Source organism: Oncorhynchus nerka, linkage group LG28, assembly GCF_034236695.1.
Source record: "Oncorhynchus nerka isolate Pitt River linkage group LG28, Oner_Uvic_2.0, whole genome shotgun sequence".
Classification (NCBI taxonomy): Eukaryota; Metazoa; Chordata; class Actinopteri; order Salmoniformes; family Salmonidae; genus Oncorhynchus; species Oncorhynchus nerka.
In genome coordinates this window covers 74121289-74141363 of record NC_088423.1, presented here as the reverse complement: position 1 = coordinate 74141363, position 20075 = coordinate 74121289, and the positions used below count along the sequence as shown (strand labels likewise).

Genomic DNA, 20075 nt, shown 5'->3' with positions numbered 1-20075 from the left:
GAATGGAATGCAGAAGGGATAAATGTGTATCATAATGGACAGTGGGACAGAACTATAGCTGAGCAAGCAGGCAAGCAAGGAGCAGTAAAGTAGAGGCCAGTAAATGCAGTACTGTTCAGTGCAGGCACAGTGGGTCTATACTACGTGGGTGGGTGGTTGGATCAGTTACAGGTGGAATCAGATCTAACTCACTGACAGGTCTGTGCTGAAACAGGACTCCTGATGCTTCAGCAGTTGGTGATTTACTATCTGGAGCTGATTATGGCATGAGAATGTTTTTATGATATGAGAACGTTCACCAGGCTGGGGGTACAACAGAACAACTAACCTTAGCTATACTTCCATGGTAGGGATGGTGTTAGGTGTGTTCTGCTGGGGAGATGAGAACATAACCATTGAATTAGATGATGGCAAGGTGATGGACACTTACTCCCTGCAGAGGGCACACCTTCCCCACTTTCTATGCTCATTCAACAGTACGCTTTTTCTCTCAGGATATCTGCCATTCAAGATAACAGAAAAACACATTGGAACACAGACTCACTGTCCATTAGGCTACTGTAATTACCTGGTAATAAGCACAAGGCTGAGTTAATTCAACAAAATGTGTGCTGCTCAAGTAGGTTATATCTAATTCCTGTGTTACATAGTTATTTCCCTAATGAAAGATGGGTTTACATTTCCTCGTAAATCATGAGAAGATGCAACCTGTATATGAGTTGTGTCTCACATCACCCTGCTTGTCACCTTCCCACAGTGCCCACTGCCCAGTGGAGCTTGCCTCAATCCATCCAAGCTTCCTGATAAATTTGTTTTTCTCTCTAGTTTACAAATTCCACATCTGAGAGGCTCTGAGGGAGGAAATTTGCCATGTGCCTTCCAAAAATAAATACACATGCCTACGCAATGGTTATTTTGTCAAATGTGGTCAACAGGTCTTCTAGTCCCATAACCTGATTGGTTCTCGAAGAGTAAACCCTACATTCCATAAAGTTTCGCTTTGGCATCTTGTCTGACATGTGAATGAATTAATAGCATTTCTCACAAATACCACTGAGGTGCTTATAAGCGCATTTTACACACTGGAAATTCACTGTACCAAGAAGATACCCAACCCAGAGCGCTTCGGGACTGAGTGTATTCACAGTACAGGATTAACTGAAAATGATTTGGATGCACGCTGTCATTGTGTTCCTGTGTCTTTGTCCAATCCGCGCTGCGTTTGGGCAGGTGAGTGTTTCCTGCGGTTGTCAGTGTCATGAGGGCACCTTGGCCACTATTAAGAGATAACACATGGTGTTCCTTGGTTTTATTTTGCACAGCTGCTTGGTCCAAACAAAAATGTAAATGATTTAAAAGCACGTAATCACACTACATATCACAGAGTGATGCGTAAAATCTAAGTAAATTACTGTATTTGATATGATCATGGGTTACAATTATAATCTCTATGAGTGTATTATGATTCAATGTAGGCTATTGTGGTTTCTGATGTGTTTAGGTAGTCCATTAACATAATAAACTCAGAAAACATTTCCAGACCAATTAATTATCAAATATACAGTATCCTCGGGACATAGTTAACATTCTTGCCATTATCTGTAATGACCTGAAAAGACTGTGGGTAAATATCACACAGATTTACAACTGAGAAAATAGACTGAGAGAAAGGTTGTCTGAATGCTCTTTTCATGGACAGGCTTTAATTCAACATCTAACACTGAGCAATGCAGCATTGATGTCTGGGTGTTGTTGAAGGTCAAAACGCATCAAGCTGAAGTGACAATCTCTTGTCAAAGTCAGGAGCCTGCAAGTCCAGCTATAAGGTCATTATCCATGCATCATGACATGGACAGACACCCATTGATAAAACTGGTGTTTGGTCGACCTCAATTCCCAGGCAAGCTGCACAAACAATTACTAAGGCCCCTTGATGCATGTTCACACACCGAGAGGCCCATCACTATGACTAGACCTATGAACACCTCTGACATATTTCAACAAAAAACTGCTAAACCTCTCTACCTTGTCAAAGTGCAAGGGTCTATATTACAGCAGGCTGGTGTGTGTGTGTGTATGTGTGGGTGTGTGTGTGTGTGTGTGTGTGTGTGTGTGTGTGTGTGTGTGTGTGTGTGTGTGTGTGTGTGTGTGTGTGTGTGTGTGTGTGTGTGTGTGTGTGTGTGTGTGTGTGTGTGTGTGTGATTGGGACTCAATTTAGTTTTTGTCCACGTTTGGTTAAGATCATGACGTACTGTGTGGTAATGAGCTGTGTGTATGAGGAGTCTGTTCAGGTCTCATTAGTGATCTTTGGCTTGTTCTTGTCATGGCACAACTCACACTGCAGAACTGAAGCCATGCAGTGATTACATAATTGAACAAGCTAAATGACTTAAATGTAAATGTAAATGTAACAAGGTCAGTCAGAGTATTATTAGCTACAGGACACTTTTCCCTTTTATGCAAAAACTTTCTGCATCACATAATTCACTTAGAACAATTTAGAATCCTTGGATTAGATCACCATGCTACTTTGGCCTTCATCATTGCACTGCACACCTCTCGACTCAAAGAGCAGCTCAGAACTTACTGAAGGAGACTATAGGTATGTTACCTAGGCACACCAAGATAATGTCACAGACACATGAAATGCAAATGCATGAAATGTTTTGCAGCGGAGGCAGAAAAAGGACATTATCGCTGGGGCACACAAACAGCAGCCTTTCCCTCCCTCCCTCCCCCCCCCCTCCCTCCCCCCTCCCTCCCTCCCTCGGTCCTGACTGATGTCGCTCCAGCAGCCCAGCTCCCTGCTCCAGTTTCAATCAGCCAGGTGTTTTCACAGGATGACCAAATATTTACTTTCTTCTGAAAACATCCATGAGCGGACAGAGAGGAGGAGGAGGGAGAGAGTTGAAGTTTAGGGAAAATATACTATTAACACTCCCTGATTTTCTCAGCCAATGGGAGGAGAGGCTGTGTCTCATACACAGGTGATGTTTACCCTCTGGGTGTTTATGCCACACCATCTGACCCCAAACAGCCAACCTACAGTACACCCACCCCTGCATCAAACAATGAACGCTATGAGCAAGCAACATTTTTTTCTGCCTCCAAGGAGATCATTCCACTGACTGTCAGAACTTCCACACACTTCTGGGCTGAAGAGATAGAACAGCAGAGATATGTTGGGATATGAGAAAAGACAGAATGGGAGGGGATTTAGTGTGATGGGAATCTGTTGTGAGTCCAGATAGGATTGGAGCCACTCTTTCTCTCATGGAGTGTGTCTTTAGTGTTTCACAGCAACCCCCTTAGACCGTACAGGAGGCCTACAGGACTTCTCTCTAGCACCATCAAGTAACACCACCAGGGGCATAAGCACGCAACCTCCAAAACATAAAACGACTACCACTAGAGAACAACTCACTTTGCACAAAGGCAAAAGCCTACCAACACTACAGCCACCTCTGACTTCAAGCTCCCCATCTGGTGGTAGGGGTTGTTGAGATGCCCATGCATGCTCAGAACTCTTGGTTCACGTGTAGGGCAGACAACCAGGGGGATGATGTCGCCACTCAATTGATACAGTCACCATTCACCACATCGACTAGGCTGCCTACTGTGGACAGTGAGATTAAAAACATGACCATCTGAGTGCTGATGTAGTGTTGAAGCAGATATGTCTACTCTGATGTCTCTCCTCTGGTCTCCTCATAAACTCAGACCAGTGACCTTTTTAGCAACTTTTATGTACTGTACACTACATTCTTTACCTTTCAGTGCTATCTTAGGAAAACCCCTCGAATACTTTCTAAATGCAGTAACAAATCACTTCATGTGGCTCACCAGCTGCTAGTTTATCATTCATAACTCAAGCCAATGTACATTAACTTGCTGTTGTTGGTAAGGTCATTCCTCTGTTCTGTCCAGTGATTAAGTTGCGAGGACATTTGCCTTTGCAGTGTATGTGTAATGAACACGATGGAAGACAAAGAGCTGGTTTCAAGCGCAGGTGTTTATTTGTAAAGGACCACAGGAGGAGGCAGGTAGCTGGGTCCAGGGGCAAGCAGGTGGTCATACACAGGGGGTCCTAAGGCAACAGGACAGGCAGGGAAAAGGCTAGTAACTTCGTCCGGGAGATCAGGCAGTAGGTTGATAACAGGAAATCCGATAAAGTACAGGCAGGGAATAGGCAAAAGGTATCGTTAGTGAGGCAGGCCAAAACTATCATACACGGGAGCATTACATTTTGGGAAAACCAGAGCTCCCAATAGAAGTGTGTCACAAAACAAACAATACCTCACAATGATGGGGTGCAAAGAACTTAATAGTGTGTGATAATGACATACAGGTGTGTGAACAGATGATCAGAATTTAGGTGATTGGCATCTGGAACCTGAGCTGCATTCAGGGGCTCTATGTGTTTGAGAGTGTGAGCTGGAAAGTGAGCTGCGTTCAGGGGATCTACGTGTTTGAGAGTGGGAGTTGGAAGCAGACGTTACAGAATGTGGTCTGTACAACTGAGTGATGTCAAATTCTAGGAAGCTAATGTAAGAGTTAGTTCTGCCTCCATCCTCTGACCAAGTCACCTGTGTCTCACGGTCCCTGACTTGAGTTTAAATTAGGCAGTCATCTATCAACTGTAACTGCATTTCACTAGGCTACACAGAGAACATTCATTGCCTATGTCAGTGTAGGAAAAATAAGCTTGCATGCTCCTCAATGTTTTAATGGATCTTACAAACCCATGTTTGTAACCTGCCCCTTTGCTAAAATGCAGTTAAGATCTTCCTGAATTACGGCTTTTTAAAATAGAGTAACTCTGCAAATGAATTGCCTTTTGGGGATGACTCTCTTGTCAAGTTATCCCTGTATAGCCCTTTTTAACTGTTCCACTGCCCCTGGCTTCCCCTGTTTCTGTTGGACAAAAAACGTGTTCACCTGCTTACCATGCCCTGTCCCTGTAGGACTGTCCCAGCAGGCAGGACATGCAGAGCTCCCTAAAGCAGGTCCAGAAGCTGCTGTCGACCCACGAGGCTACATACCTTCAGAGCCTCCGCACCCCGAGGAAGAAACTCAACTTGCTGCAGAACACAGCCACCAAACAGACTGGCAAAGTAAACAATGGTAAGTCTGCACACAGCCCAAACATCAGTCAAAGACACAACATGCAACATGCTTAAATTAGATTTCTTCATGTTCTTTTTAAGTACACTGAAATGCCTAAAATGGCTTTTAGTAGGCCTGCTGCTTTTTATTTTATAATCCAAAAAACATCAGTTGCAAGAATGTGAAGAAGGTTTGTATTACTAATGTTTCTGCTATTGTTGTCAACCTCGTGAACGAGAACCAATCGTGATGCAGTAAGTTGTGTAGGCCTACACACAGCACAGCCGGACCGAGTAGTCCTGGTAAAAATGCTATTAGCAGCGTCACGCTGCGTTCTAAAAATGTTAACTGTTATTGGTGGATTGTTATTCCTTTGCTACTACTGTATGTAATTTGACATTTGGTGGTTAGCGGTAGGTAGACATGTTAAACTGAACTCCTATGGACCTATGGCTGGAGAGTTAAGTCTTGGCTTATGTCCCCCTACCAACCGCCCCCCACCGCTTTACAGATACCTGTCTAAAGCTGGACACGCCTGCCAACAGCAGGAAGTTGGGAGAGGCGCAGAACCCAGGTCACGAGGTTCACTTCCTGTGTGATGCGGGTTATGAGTTGGTGGGAGCAGAGAGCAGGATGTGTCAGGAGAGCCTCACCTGGAGCGGCCAGCAGCCCACCTGCAGCAGTGACCCAACCATCTGCTACAGATTACCCTACCCCTAATCCAAACCTTAACCATTGGTGAGATTAACACATATCTGATGTGAAATCACTATCTTTTGTCAACTACCATCTACTTCTCTGGCTCCTGTCAGGTGTCCCCCCCCCCTTATCTTCTCCTTTCATCTTCTCTGTCCCGTCACTCATCTCTTTATTTTCTCTATCATCTCTCTCACGTCCTTGTCAGCATCCTCTTTGTGCCCCCCTCTTTTCTTTATCTCCTTTCCCTCATTTTAAACTTCATGCATATTACTAACATTTATCTAGATAAGGTGGCTTGCATCCATATGTGTTTCATTATCACATTTCCTTTTTATGTATTTTCATGGCCATCCAGAATGGGTTATTGAATCCAGTGACTATGACACATAGTGATAGCAGCCCTCTGTCTTGACAGCTCGCTAACATTTAGATAACGCTTCAAAGACGTTCTGTGAGACTAAAAGTCAGGCCATCCCTTTCGCTCCGGTTAGGTTGAGTACTCACACACACGGATGCACACGCACCTTCATGCTCACGCACGCAAGTGTGTGCATGCACACACACACACACAGAGAGAGAAGGAGCTTTTCTCTTTTGGTTCATGCATCAGAGCTATAAGGTTACACCTGTGCTTGTCAGCGAGCCAACATTTTACATCAGGGCTAATATTACTTCATTCTCCTCTCTTGACTAATCCCTTGCTCCTCCTGTCTTTCCTCAGACATAAATGAGTGTGCCTCGTCTCCCTGTCTGAACGGAGGGACGTGTGTGGACGAGATGAACCAGTTCTCCTGCACGTGTACCAAAGGCTGGGCCGGAGCCACCTGCCAGAGCCCTGTGCCAACATGTAGGTAGAGATGCTTAAGCAATAAGGTGTGGTATATTGGCCAGTATACCATGGTTAAGGGCTGTTCTTATGCACGACGCAAAGTTAAGTGCCTGGACTCAGCCCTTAACAGTGGTATATTGGCCATATACAACAAAATCCTTGAGGTGCCTTATTGCGATTATAAACTGGAACCAGATCTTAGTCCTATATATATCTCTATGCTATGGCTAACTAGTAGCAACAACACACAAGGGCCAGACACCGAGGGAGACCCAGGTCCACTCCCTCTCGCTGGTTCTGGCTGGCTGGGCTATCATACACACTCAGGGCTCCAGGCAGAGCCTGCGCCTCAATAAGGCCCAGTTAGGTTTTGTTTCTCTCTGTCTGTTTGTTTCATTTCTCCCCCATGTGTACAGTACACTGCTGTAGGTGAGAGCCACACACAGAGTAATGGGGATTTGGATGGACTTTGACCATGACTAACACTGCTTGCACTGTGTGGGAGCCTTCTATAAGTCTATCATCCCACTCACACACAGCCCACTGATAGAGGGCTGAATGGTGTAATGGATGTGAACACTGAGGTCAGAATATGTTGGGAATCTACAGTGTTGCATGACGGTTTAATTTCATTTTTTAAAAGTTTAATGTAACCTAACATAAATTGCAAGTCAGTCTAAACCAGTGTTGTAGTACTCGAGACCGTCCGCCCACATCACAGCTTTCATGCCACGCAGCCAGGTCAATCAAGGTGTAGATGGAGGATCACCAGATCAAGACCCTGTCATGGCCAGGGCCAATCTCCAGACCTGAACCCCATTGAAAACCTCTGAAATGTGATCAAGAGGAAGCTGGATGGTCACAAGCCACCTAACAAAGCCGAGTTGCTTGAATTTTTACACCAGGAGTGGCATAAAGTCATCCAACATCAATGTGAAAGACTGGTGGAGAGCATGCCAAGATGCATGAAAGCTGTGATTGAAAATCAGGTTTATTACATATTATTATATGAAATATTGATTTCTGAACTCTTCCTAAGTTAAAACATTAGTATTGTGTTTAAAAATGAATATTAGCTTATTTTCTTTGCATTATTTGAGGTCTGACAACACTATCATTTTTGTTATTTTGACTAGTTGTCATTTTCTGCAAATAAATGCTCTAAATGAGGACTATATTTTTATTTGGAATTTGAGAGAAATGTTGTCAGTTTATAGAATGAAACAAAAATGTAAATTTTTATAACTTTTTAATTAAAAACAAACAAACAAACACATACCTATAAATAGTAAAAAGCAGAGAAACTGATCATTTTGCAGTGGTCTCTTCATTTTTTCCAGAGCTGTATATTCACATGTGCGCAGCACACACAGCCTAGTTTCAGCAGAATGTCATCTGCAGGCAGCAAGAGTGCACAGCTCTCAACTGGTTTTTTGGAATAGAGCAGCTCACAGAAAAATGACATTGGTAGCCAGTAGGGTAGGTAGGAAATACTTTTCAATGTATGATATCTACCAGTAAATGCTAACTAAGGCAACAATGGGTATGCAAACAAGGTATTGAAAAGGTCTGGTCCAAAGTCAGAAGGGAATTCAGTCATCATGCCCTGTTTGCATCAGTGGCATAGGTGGGCCTGGGTGGACAAGGGTCTACCCACTGGGGAGCCAGAACCACCCAATCAGATGGAGCAAAAACAGAAAAATAATACATTATTATTATTACAAAAATACTCATTTATATTTTCAGACCTCCAAAAGGGTCTCCTGATGTGGTTTAAGCATTGTTGTGGACCTAGAACGTCACCTTGTTGTGGACCTAGAACGTCACCTTGTTGTGGACCTAGAACGTCACATTGTTGTGGACCTAGAACGTCACATTGTTGTGGACCTAGAACGTCACCTTGTTGTGGACCTAGAACGTCACATTGTTGTGGACCTAGAACGTCACCTTGTTGTGGACCTAGAACATCACATTGTTGTGGACCTAGAACGTCACCTTGTTGTGGACCTAGAACGTCACATTGTTGTGGACCTAGAACGTCACCTTGTTGTGGACCTAGAACGTCACCTTGTTGTGGACCTAGAACGTCACATTGTTGTGGACCTAGAACGTCACCTTGTTGTGGACCTAGAACGTCACCTTGTTGTGGACCTAGAACGTCACCTTTTTGTTTTTCTATTTAAAAATAAAAAGGTGTGATTTAGAGTGCTAATCTAATAAACTGAAAACATAAGATTTTTTCCTTTGCTGGGCAGACCATTTGAGATTTTGTTTGCAAAATGTGAGTGTACCCACTCTGACATAGTAAGCCAGTGGGTTCCAATCATAAGAATACTAAAACACAACCATTAGGCTAAGCATTTCTTAATCCAAATGTACAACTATTACTTTCCATTGCAAAAACATTTCACGTTTAGCACACAAAGTAACTGGTGACCTAAAGTTTAAATGCAACAACGTTTCACACACACATTATTTTCAAAGAGATGGCTAACAACGGAAATAAAAATAAACACAGTTCCACTCAGTAGATGAGGATAAATTTAAACTTACTCAAGAAGTTATTCTTGAAAAGGGAGAAGCTAACAAATTAGTAACAACATCCTCTTCTATAACACCTGCTGCACAAACTAGATTTTTTTTAAAGATAGCTAGCTACACAATAGTAGTTTTCCTATCTAGCTTATGATGGCCTACCCAATGGTTGACTTAGCTAGCTAGATTTATCTCCCCAGAGAACAACAAAGAAAAATCCTGATTGGATCTTTTTTCGCTTCAGTATTAACCCTTTCATTTCCAACAAAAACTGAAGTGATTTAAATCAGAAAGCCTTTGAAAGTAATATTATTCTTCTTTTTGTTCTAATAGTTATTTTATAAATCCATTAGCCCTTCTCTGAAGCTGCATAAGATCCATTCTTCCCCACTGTGTTTGGGTTAGTAATCATTTGTAGAGTGGCTTTATTTTCCCTCAGCCAGCATTTTCTTCACCATTCTGAATGTCTAAAGAATCCATATGTTGTTCTGAAATATCAACACAGAAATACTGGACATTTTGAACTGTTATTATGGTGGCGATTGACAAAATTACAATCATGGTCTTGAATTGGAATCATTTTTTTCTGGACTCTGTCTCGTACCCCTTGTCCCCCTCCGGTCTTGGTCTTGACTCTGTCTCGTACCCCTTGTCCCCTCCGGTCTTGGTCTTGACTGTCTCGTACCCCTTGTCCCCCTCCAGTCTTGGTCTTGACTCGGTCTCGTACCCCTTGTCCCCCTCCAGTCTTGGTCTTGACTCGGTCTCGTACCCCTTGTCCCCCTCCAGTCTTGGTCTTGACTCGGTCTCGTACCCCTTGTCCCCCTCCGGTCTTGGTCTTGACTCGGTCTCGTACCCCTTGTCCCCTCCGGTCTTGGTCTTGACTCTGTCTCGTACCCCTTGTCCCCCGCCGGTCTTGGTCTTGACTCGGTCTCGTACCCCTTGTCCCCCTCCAGTCTTGGTCTTGACTCGGTCCCCTGTGGTCCCCTCCCACTTTGTCCCCTCCAGTCTTGGTCTTGACTCGGTCTCGCCCCTTGTCCCCCTCCGGTCTTGGTCTTGACTCTGTCTCGTACCCCTTGTCCCCCTCCGGTCTTGGTCTGGTCTTGCCCCTTGTCCCCTCCGGTCTTGGTCTTGACTCGGTCTCGTACCCCTTGTCCCCCTCCGGTCTTGGTCTTGACTCTGTCTCGTACCCCTTGTCCCTCCGGTCTTGGTCTTGACTCCCCTCCCCCTCCGGTCTTGGTCTTGACTCGGTCTCGTCTTGGTCCCTCGGTCTCGTACCCTTGTCTTGGGTCTTGGTCCCCCTCCGGTCTTGGTCTTGACTCGGTCTCGTACCCCTTGTCCCCCTCCGGTCTTGGTCTTGACTCGGTCTCGTACCCCTTGTCCCCTCCGGTCTTGGTCTTGACTTGGTCTACCCCTTGTCCCCCTCCGGTCTTGGTCTTGACCTTGTCCTTGTCCCCCTCCAGTCTTGGTCTTGACTCGGTCTCGTACCCCTTGTCCCCCTCCTGGTCTTGGTCTTGACTCGGTCTCGTACCCCTTGTCCCCTCCGGTCTTGGTCTTGACTCGGTCTGTCTTGTCCCCTCCGGTCTTGGTCTTGACTCGGTCTCGCACCCCTTGTCCCCCTCCAGTCTTGGTCTTGGTCTTGACTCGGTCTCGCCCCTTGTCCCCTCCGGTCTTGGTCTTGACTCGGTCTCGTACCCTTGTCCCCCCTCCGGTCTTGGTCTTGACTCGGTCTCGTACCCCTTGTCCCCCTCCGGTCTTGGTCTTGACTCGGTCTCGTCCCCTTTGTCCCCTCCGGTCTTGGTCTTGACTCGGTCTCACTCCCCTTGTCCCCCCTCCGGTCTTGGTCTTGACTCGGTCTCGCACCCTGTCCCCCTCCGGTCTTGGTCTTGGTCTTGTCCCCCTCCGGTCTCTTGTCCCCTCCGGTCTTGGTCTTGACTCGGTCTCGTACCCTTTGTCCCCCTCTGGTCTTGGTCTTGACTCAGTCTCGTACCCCTTGTCCCCCTCTGGTCTTGGTCTTGACTCGGTCTCATACCCCTTGTCCCCCTCCGGTCTTGGTCTTGACTCGGTCTCGCACTGTCCCTCCCCCCGGTGTCCCTTTGTCCCCCTCTGGTCTTGGTCTTGACTCAGTCTCTGGTCTTGGTCTTGACTCGGTCTCATACCCTTGTCCCCCTCCAGTCTTGGTCTTGACTTGGTCTCGTACCCCTTGTCCCCTCCTCGGTCTCGTACCCCTTGTCCCCCTCTGGTCTTGGTCTTGACTCGGTCTCGTACCCCTTGTCCCCCTCTGGTCTTGGTCTTGACTCGGACAAGATTAGCTCCTATCTTAGTCATGAATTGGTCTCGCTTTAGGTGGTCTCAAACACAACACTGGTCCAAACACTGGTTACCCTGTGAACCAATAGTTCATTTGTTACTCTTTGTTCACATGGTAACCATAGTGTTTTATAAAGAAATAAGCTGCACTGTACCAATTTGAAGATGGAGATGTTTAGATGGCCATGCCCTCAGACTGCAGTCAGAAACCTCCATATCAATGAGAATCGGCCTTAGTTTCACGCTTCTCCTCATTCCTCTCTCTTTTTCTCCCTCTTTCTTTTTTTTCCAGCCTTTGTCACCATGACGAACACCTCGTCTGCCACCTCCTCTGCGGCGGCTGCCATCTCTCCCCCGGCTGTGACTGTTGGTCCGTTTTCCATCCATCTCACTGTACGCAGGTCCAGGGCACCACCCACTGCACCTGTGACCCCGGATACACCATCTCTGGGCGTGACGGCACCACTTGCAAAGGTATACTGCAAACAGCTACCATTGCTATGGTAACATCAAAAGACACACAGTCTGTAATGTTATATACTGTAACTGACATCAATAGCAATTTTAACTGTGTGTGTGTGTCTTTCAGACATTGATGAGTGTGAGTTGTTCCACATGGGTCAGGCTGGCCGGCTGTGTTTACATGCCTGTGTTAACACCCCTGGAGGCTACCGCTGTACCTGTCCTGCTGGATACAATGTCACCCGCGATGGACGCAACTGCAAAGGTGAAAGGAGACCACACACACTGTACCAAAGTCTCAAATGCTCCCGCAGCGCTGAACACACACACTCACACACACCATCAAATCCTTTGGCTCAAAACATGCCAGTTATGCCAGATGAATACTAAACATTTGAATAGTCTACCACAACGAGAAAGAAGATCATTTGGCTGAAGGATAATGAATGTTTCCTATTATTTCCTATCCGTTGTAGCTGTAATTCCGTGCAATTCTGTTATCCACTGGCTGAATAATTAAACAAACCATACATCTTGTCTGAATAAATGTTTGTTTTTGTAGACAATTACAATAAATCAGTTATTTCTCTGTCTCGCTCTATTTTCTCTCCGTCTCTTTATCTGTCCCTCACTTTTACACATATTATTCTCCCTCTCTCTCCCTGGCCTGTAGACATAGATGAGTGTGCCACCAGACTGAATAACTGCACCCGGGACCAGATGTGTATAAACAACTACGGAGGGTTCCAGTGTGTACGTGTGGACTCTTCCCGCATACGAAACGCCACCTACAGCAAAACCTCACCCCTGTGAATACCTCCTCTTATAGTTCATCAAGAAAAGATTTGATAACTATTTTTATCAGTCTCTTGCAATAATCCCTCGTAATGCCTATATCCTTCTCCGTTCCCCAGGCGTTGTGAGCGTAACCCCTGCTCTGTGGACAACAAGGTGTGCTCTCAGGCCCCTAACTCCATCTCCCACCACTACCTGTCTGTCGTATCCAACCTGTCAGCACCACGCACCATGTTCCATGTGTCGACCCTCCGCCTCATGGCGACACGCTGCGTTTCTCCCTGCTGGGCCGCGGGCAGGCCCGACGCCACTTCACGGTGCAGCGGTCAGACCGACAGACAGGCCAGCTGGGGAGCCCGGTGCAAGGCCCTGCTACACTGGAGGCAGAGGTGGAGATGACTGAGCTGGAGAAAGGGGTCCAGCCGGGGCGGTACATCACCAAGATCACCATGTTCATCTCCCAGCACGAGTTCTAGGGGGAGAGAGAAAGGGAGGGGTGTGAGTTGAGGGAGGCCAGCTGGAGTTGGATGGAGAATGGAGGGAAGAAAGTGGATATGGTGAAGGGGGGGTGGGTATGGAGAGGATTTCAAAGAGACAATAGTTTAGATAAGAGTTTGGACGAAGGGCCGTTGGCAGAGGGGTGCGTGAAAGGGTACTGTGGTAAGAGTTTTGGAGTGGGGCAGTGGCTAGGGGGCTGGGAGGGGGGTAGAGAGGGTTGAGGCACTAAGGATCAAAGAGGAACTAAAAGGAGGGGAAGAGGGAGTCTAAGTTGAGTCGAGACATACAGGTATGGCAGGAACGGATGCATTTGGTAGAGTTGTATCAATTCTAATGACTGAAAGGGAAGGGTGGTTAAGGTTTAGGGGCGTGCAAAATTAGGGATGGGGACAAGGGGTCAAAGACATGAAAATGAGAAAATGGCCACTTGTGGTGGAGATTGAATGTTTCCTCACTGTAGCAGAGAGAGTGAGAGAGAGCTGGGCTTGTAAATAGGCGCTCCTTAACTGGTTTTATTGTTTTACATCCAACACATGACAATCAATGTCTGTAAGATGAGAAGACATGAAGCTACACATTGACAATCCTTTATTTCCTGGTCTTGTGTTAAACTTATTTTGACACACAGATGAAGTCGGAAGTTTACATACACTTAGGTTGGAGTCATTAAAACTCGTATTTCAACCACTCCACAAATTTCTTGAAAACAAACTATAGTTTTGGCAAGTCGGTTAGGACATCTACTTTGTGCATGACACAATTCATATTTCCAACAATTGTTTACAGAAAGATTATTTCACTTATAGTTCACTGTATCAATTCCAGTGGGTCAGAAGTTTACATACACCATTTGAGTCAATTAGAGGTGTACCTGTGGATGTATTTCAAGGCCTACCTTCAAACGCAGTGCCTCTTTGCTTGACATCATGGAAAAATTAAAAGAAATCAGCCAAGACCTCCACAAGTGTGGTTCATCCTTGGGAGCAATTTCCAAACGCCTGAAGGTACCACATTCATCTGTACAAACATCATGGGACCACGCAGCCATCATACCAATAAGGAAGGAGATGTGTTCTGTCTCCTAGAGAGGAATGCACTTTTCACACCAAAGTACAAATCAATCCCAGAACAACAGCAAAGGACCATGTGAAGATGCTGGAGGAAACAGGTACAAAACTATCTATATCCACAGTAAAACGAGTCTTATATTGACAAGACCTGAAAGGCCGCTCAGCAAGGAAGAAGCCACTGCTCCAAAACCACCATAAAAAAGCCAGGCTATGGTTTGCAACTGCACATGGGGACAAAGATCGTACTTTTTGGAGAAATAGAACTGTTTGGCCATAATGACCATTGTTATGTTTGGAGGGAAAAGGCTGGAAGCTTGCAATCTGAAGAACACCGTCCCAACAGTGAAGAACGGGGGTGGCTGCATCAGGTTGTGGGGGTGCTTTGCTGCAGGAGGGACTGGTGCACTTCACAAAATAGTTGGTATCGTGAGGCAGGAAAATCATGTGGATATATTGAAGCAACATCTCAAGACATCAGTCAGGAAGTTAAAGCTTGGTCACAAATGGGTCTTCCAAATGGACAATGACACCAAGCATACTTCCAAAGTTGTGGCAGAATGGCTTAAGGACAACAAAGTCAAGGTATTGGAGAAGCCATCACAAAGTCCTGACCTCAATCCTATAGAAAATTTGTGGGCAGACCTGAAAAAGCATGTGTGAGCAAGGAGGCCTACAAACCTGACTCAGACACACCAGCTCTGTCAGGAGGAATGGGCCAAAATTCACCCAACTTATTGTGGGAAGCTTGTGGAAGGCTACCCGAAACGTTTGACCCAAGTTAAACAATTGAAATGCAATGCTACCAAATACTAATTGTAAACTTCTGACCCACTGGGAATGTGATGAAAGAAATGTAAGCTGAAATAAATAATTCTCTCTTATTATCCTGACATTTCACGTTCTTAAAATAAAGTGGTGATCCTAACTGACCTAAAACAGGGAATTTTTACTTGGATTAAATGTCAGGAATTGTGAAAAACTGAGTTTAAATGTATTTGGTTAAGGTGTATGTAAACTTCCGACTTCAACTGTATTTATTTTGTAAACCCCTCTTTGTGATCTGCTTTTTATTTATCTGAGAAAGCACTATTAAACATTTAATCAAAACACTACTGTATGATTTCTAGGGTTTCATTATTTACTTCTCCTATATATGTACGTATGTCTCTGCACAGGACTGAATAAGGGGCTTGCCTTGAAGTGTGACCTGTAGATGATCTGTCCATCATAGTGGATTAAACAGGAGTATGATGTACAGTATGAGCAGGTCTGGGGAAGATATCAGGCATGGCAGTACAGAGCAACACTGTGCAGCAGACAGACAGCCAAAGACACTCTGCTCAAAGAGCTACTAGATCCTTACAGTATATGAATGAGCTAAACCACACACACTGTGTATATTGTTACTTAATGAGATATGACAAATTGAAATGCTCTTTTCCACCTTTTTAGCACTGGGTGTTTGGGGGCTTAGGAGTACATGCGTGTGTGTGTGTGTGTGTGTGTGTGTGTGTGTGTGTGTGTGTGTGTGTGTGTGTGTGTGTGTGTGTGTGTGTGTGTGTGTGTGTGTGTGTGTGTGTGTGTGTGTGTGTGTGTGTGTGTGTGTGTGTGTGTGAGATGTACTGTAGATTTGGCTGGTGTTGTTGTGTGGGTTGTATGATGAAATGTTTCACCCCTGTGTCAAGCTGCCCACAAACCTTCCCCACTCTCTGCACTCTATCATCTGGACGGACGTGAAACCCCTGGTTAACACCACACCACACACACGGCCAATGCCACAGACACACACGAACAAGATCCAAGTGAGCAGTGGTGTGAGAACGCATACACACTAACTCTTACACAATAAATGACCAGTAGTGTATAAGATACCCCACATCACAGCTCCCTCAACATGGAGCACCCTGCAACGACCACAGCACAGTGAGTGTACTCTAAAGTTGATTTGTCACGTGCGCTGAATACAACAGGTATACAACAGGTATACAACACCTGTTGTATTCAGCGCACGTGACAAATAAACTTTGATTTGATATAGAGTACACTCACTGTGCTGTGGTCGTTGCAGGGTGCTCCATGTTGAGGGAGCTGTGATGTGGGATACCTTACAGTGAAATGCTTACTTACAGGCTCTAACCAATATTGCAAAAAAGGTATTAAGTGAACAATAGGTAGGTAAAGAAATAAAACAGTAAAAAGACCAGGCTATATACAGTAGCGAGGCTGTAGAAGTAGCGAGGCTACATACAGACACCGGTTAGTCAGGCTGATTGAGGTAGTATGTACATGTGGTGGTGGGACACAATGCAGATAACCCGGTTAGCCAATGTGTGGGAGAACTGGTTGGAAGGCCCAATTGAGGTAGTATGTACATAAATGTATAGTTAAAGTGACTATGCATATATGATAAACAGAGAGTAGCAGCAGCGTATAAAGAGGGGTTGGGGGTGGGGGGGCACACAATGCAAATAGTCCGGGTAGCCATACCTGTTCAGGAGTCTTGTGCCTTGGGGTTAAAAACTGTTGAGAAGTGTTTTTGTCCTAGACTTGGCACTCCGGTACCTCTTGCCATGCGGTAGTAGAGAGAACAGTCTATGACTGGGGTGGCTGGGGTCTTTGACAATTTTTAGGCCCTTCCTCCGACACCGCCTGGTGTAGTGGTCCTGGATGGCAGGCAGCTTAGCCCCACTGATGTACTGGGCCGTACACACTACCCTCTGTAGTGCCTTGCAGTCAGAGGTCGAGCAGTTGCCGTACCAGGCAGTGATGCAACCAGTCAGGATGCTCTCGATGTTGCAGATGTAGAGGATCTCAGGGCCCATGCCAAATCTTTTTAGTTTCCTGATTGGGAATAGGCTTTGTCGTGCCCTCTTCACGACGGTCTTGGTGTGTTTGGACCATTCTAGTTAGACACCAAGGAACTTGAAGCTCTCAACCTGCTCCACTACAGCCCCGTTGATGAGAATGGGGGCGTGCTCGGTCCTCCTTTTCTTGTAGTCCACAATAATCTCCTTAGTCTTGATTACATTGAGGGATAGGTTGTTATTCTGGCACCACACGGCCAGGACTCTGACCTCCTCCCTATAGGCTGTCTCGTCGTTGTTGGTGATCAGGCCTACCACTGTTGCGTCATCTGCAAACTTAATGATGGTGTTGGAGTCGTGCCTGGCCATGCAGTCGTGGGTGAACAGGGAGTACAGGAAGGGACTGAGCATGCATCCAGTTGCAGAGGGAGGTGTTTAGTCCCAGGTTCCTCAGCTTAGTGAGGAGCTTTGAGGGCACTATGGTGTTGAACACTGAGCTGTAGTCAATGAATAGAATTCTCACGTAGGTGTTCCTTTTGTCCAGGTGGGAAAGGGCAGGGTGGAGTGCAATAGAGATTGCATTATCTGTGGATCTGTTGGGGCGATATGCAAATTGGAGTGGGTCTAGGGTTTCTGGGATAATGGTGTTGATGTGAGCCAACAACCTTTCAAAACACTTCATGGCTGCAGATGTGAGTGCTACGGGTCTGTAGTTGTTTAGGCAGGTTGCCTTTGTGTTCTTGGGCACAGGGACTATGGTGGTCTGCTTGAAACATGTTGGTATTACAGACTTAATTAGGGACATGTTGAAAATGTCAGTGAAGACACCTGCCAGTTGGTCAGCACATGCCTGGAGCACACATCCTGGTAATCCGTCTGGCCCCGCAGCCTTGTGTATGTTGACCTGTTTAAAGGTCTTACTCGCGTCAGCTACGGAGAGGGTGATCACACAGTCGCATATATAGGCACTGAGGGGTTAACCAGCCCAGTGTAGCCACGCAGAGCCAGGCAGTGTGCATCAGTGGAGACAAACAGGCACTAACACGCTGAACCTAGCTCCACCTCGGAGTCACTCTGTTGGGCTGAGAGAGAGACGGGGGGGGGGGCTCCCCTGACCTGGGTGAGACCCACTAGGGGACCACAGGGGGGGGTGAGGATCCCAAAATAAGATTGCACACTGAGAGACGGGGGAAATGATAAAGAGAGATAGAGGGAGAGAGTGATGGCTGAATAGAGTGGTCTGAATATCAAGCAATTCAAAGCAGTTAGTCAGTCATCGGCTGAAGGCTGCTGTGAATTAAGAGACCAGTGTCTCTATTTCTGCTCTGAAAGAGACCCCTCGCTGTTCTTCACTCTGTCTGTATCTATCTCCCTTTCTGTCTTGATGAAAGGAAGGGACAGAAAGAGAAAGGAAGAAAGGAGATGTAATAGTTGAATGGCATCCTGTCCCAATGTTATCTGTCCCCGGGGGAGGAACAAAGCTGATGTGGTGATGAGTCAGTCCCCACATCCTCTCTGACCCCTTCCACACCTCTCCTCTCCTCACCCCCTCCTAACCCTCCTGTCTCTGCCCACCCAGGACTACCTGTATCTCACCCACACCCTCCTCCTGTCCTGAATACGAACCCTACACTCTGAGCTCACTCCTCTTTTCAATCTGTCTCAGAACTCACACAGACATATTAAAGGCCCAATGCAGCTGTTTATTTTTTTTTATAGCGATATCAAATAATTTCTGGGTAACACTTAAGTACCTTACTGTAATAGATTTCCATTCAAATGGGCAAAAATTCGAAACTATTTTTTAAGATAGAATTTAATTGGTCTATTAACCAATTTACTGCATGGTGATGTCACCATGGAAAGTCAAAACTCCCACCCATACAAATCTGTGTGGAAGACTGTATTTTAATCCAGTAACATTTAAAAAATTTAAATAGTCAAGTCAGTTAAGAACAAATGACAGCCTACCAGGGAACAGTGGGTTAATTAACTGCCTAGTTCAGGGGCAGAACAACAGATTTTTACCTTGTTAGCTCAGGGATTTGATCCAGCAACCTTTCGGTTACTAGTCCAACGCTCTAACCACAAGGCTACCTGCCGCCCCAAGAGAGATAACACTGATTAATGTTTTCACACTTTTACAGTGTTAGTTTCATCAGCTGTACTGGACCTTTAAAACACAAGCATGGAAAAACATGCATGAGCACCCAGGCGCATGCACACACACACACACAAACACACCCTGGGTCTGAGTTGAAAACAGAGTTGGAAACAGTAGCGAGCATTTCAGTACTCTTTATCTATTAGTAACCTTAGACCACCATTCCATTCCAACAGCATCAAAGAGATCCAAGATCTCTTCCTCTCTATCCCCCTACACATGCATACACACACACACACACACACACACATACACACACACACACACACACACACACACACACACACACACACACACACACACACACACACACACACACAGTACAGCCAATAGGGTGCTCTGATGATTTCATCTATCACAGCCTGTCTGTGGGTGCCCATGTGTCAGGTCTAGAGTGTCTCTCCTTCCCTCCATCTCTCTTTGACTATCTCTCTCTCTCTCTCTCTCTCTCTCTTTCCCTAGATCTTCCATCGTTATCTCTCTCTATGTCTGATGTGGTGGAAGAGTCACCCTCTGAGCAGATAAACCTCTGAGTGCCAGCAGTGCCAACTCCCTGAAATCAATATCCTCATTCCAGTCTGGCCTCCCCACACAATAAGAGCTTATACTCCTATAAGCCTTTACCTAGTCCTCTTTGAAGCCCCTCTCAGTCAGACATCAGGATTGTATGTGAAAGGGGATACTCCATCCCTGTCGTGGATTTAAGGGAAGGAAGGAGAGTTGGGGCCCAGACCATTGTCTGTTGACTGGACCCAGGCAAACTGAGACATGCCCTAGATCTAGAGCCAGAGTTTCGCTGGCACAGG

The 20075-nt window shown here is 45.8% G+C and overlaps 1 pseudogene; it reads left to right on the top strand.

Moving 5' to 3' along the window:
• The first annotated feature begins 1164 nt into the window (after positions 1 to 1164).
• On the top strand, positions 1165 to 13209 carry LOC115112546 (fibulin-7-like; annotated as a pseudogene).
• Positions 13210 to 20075: the final 6866 nt, after the last annotated feature.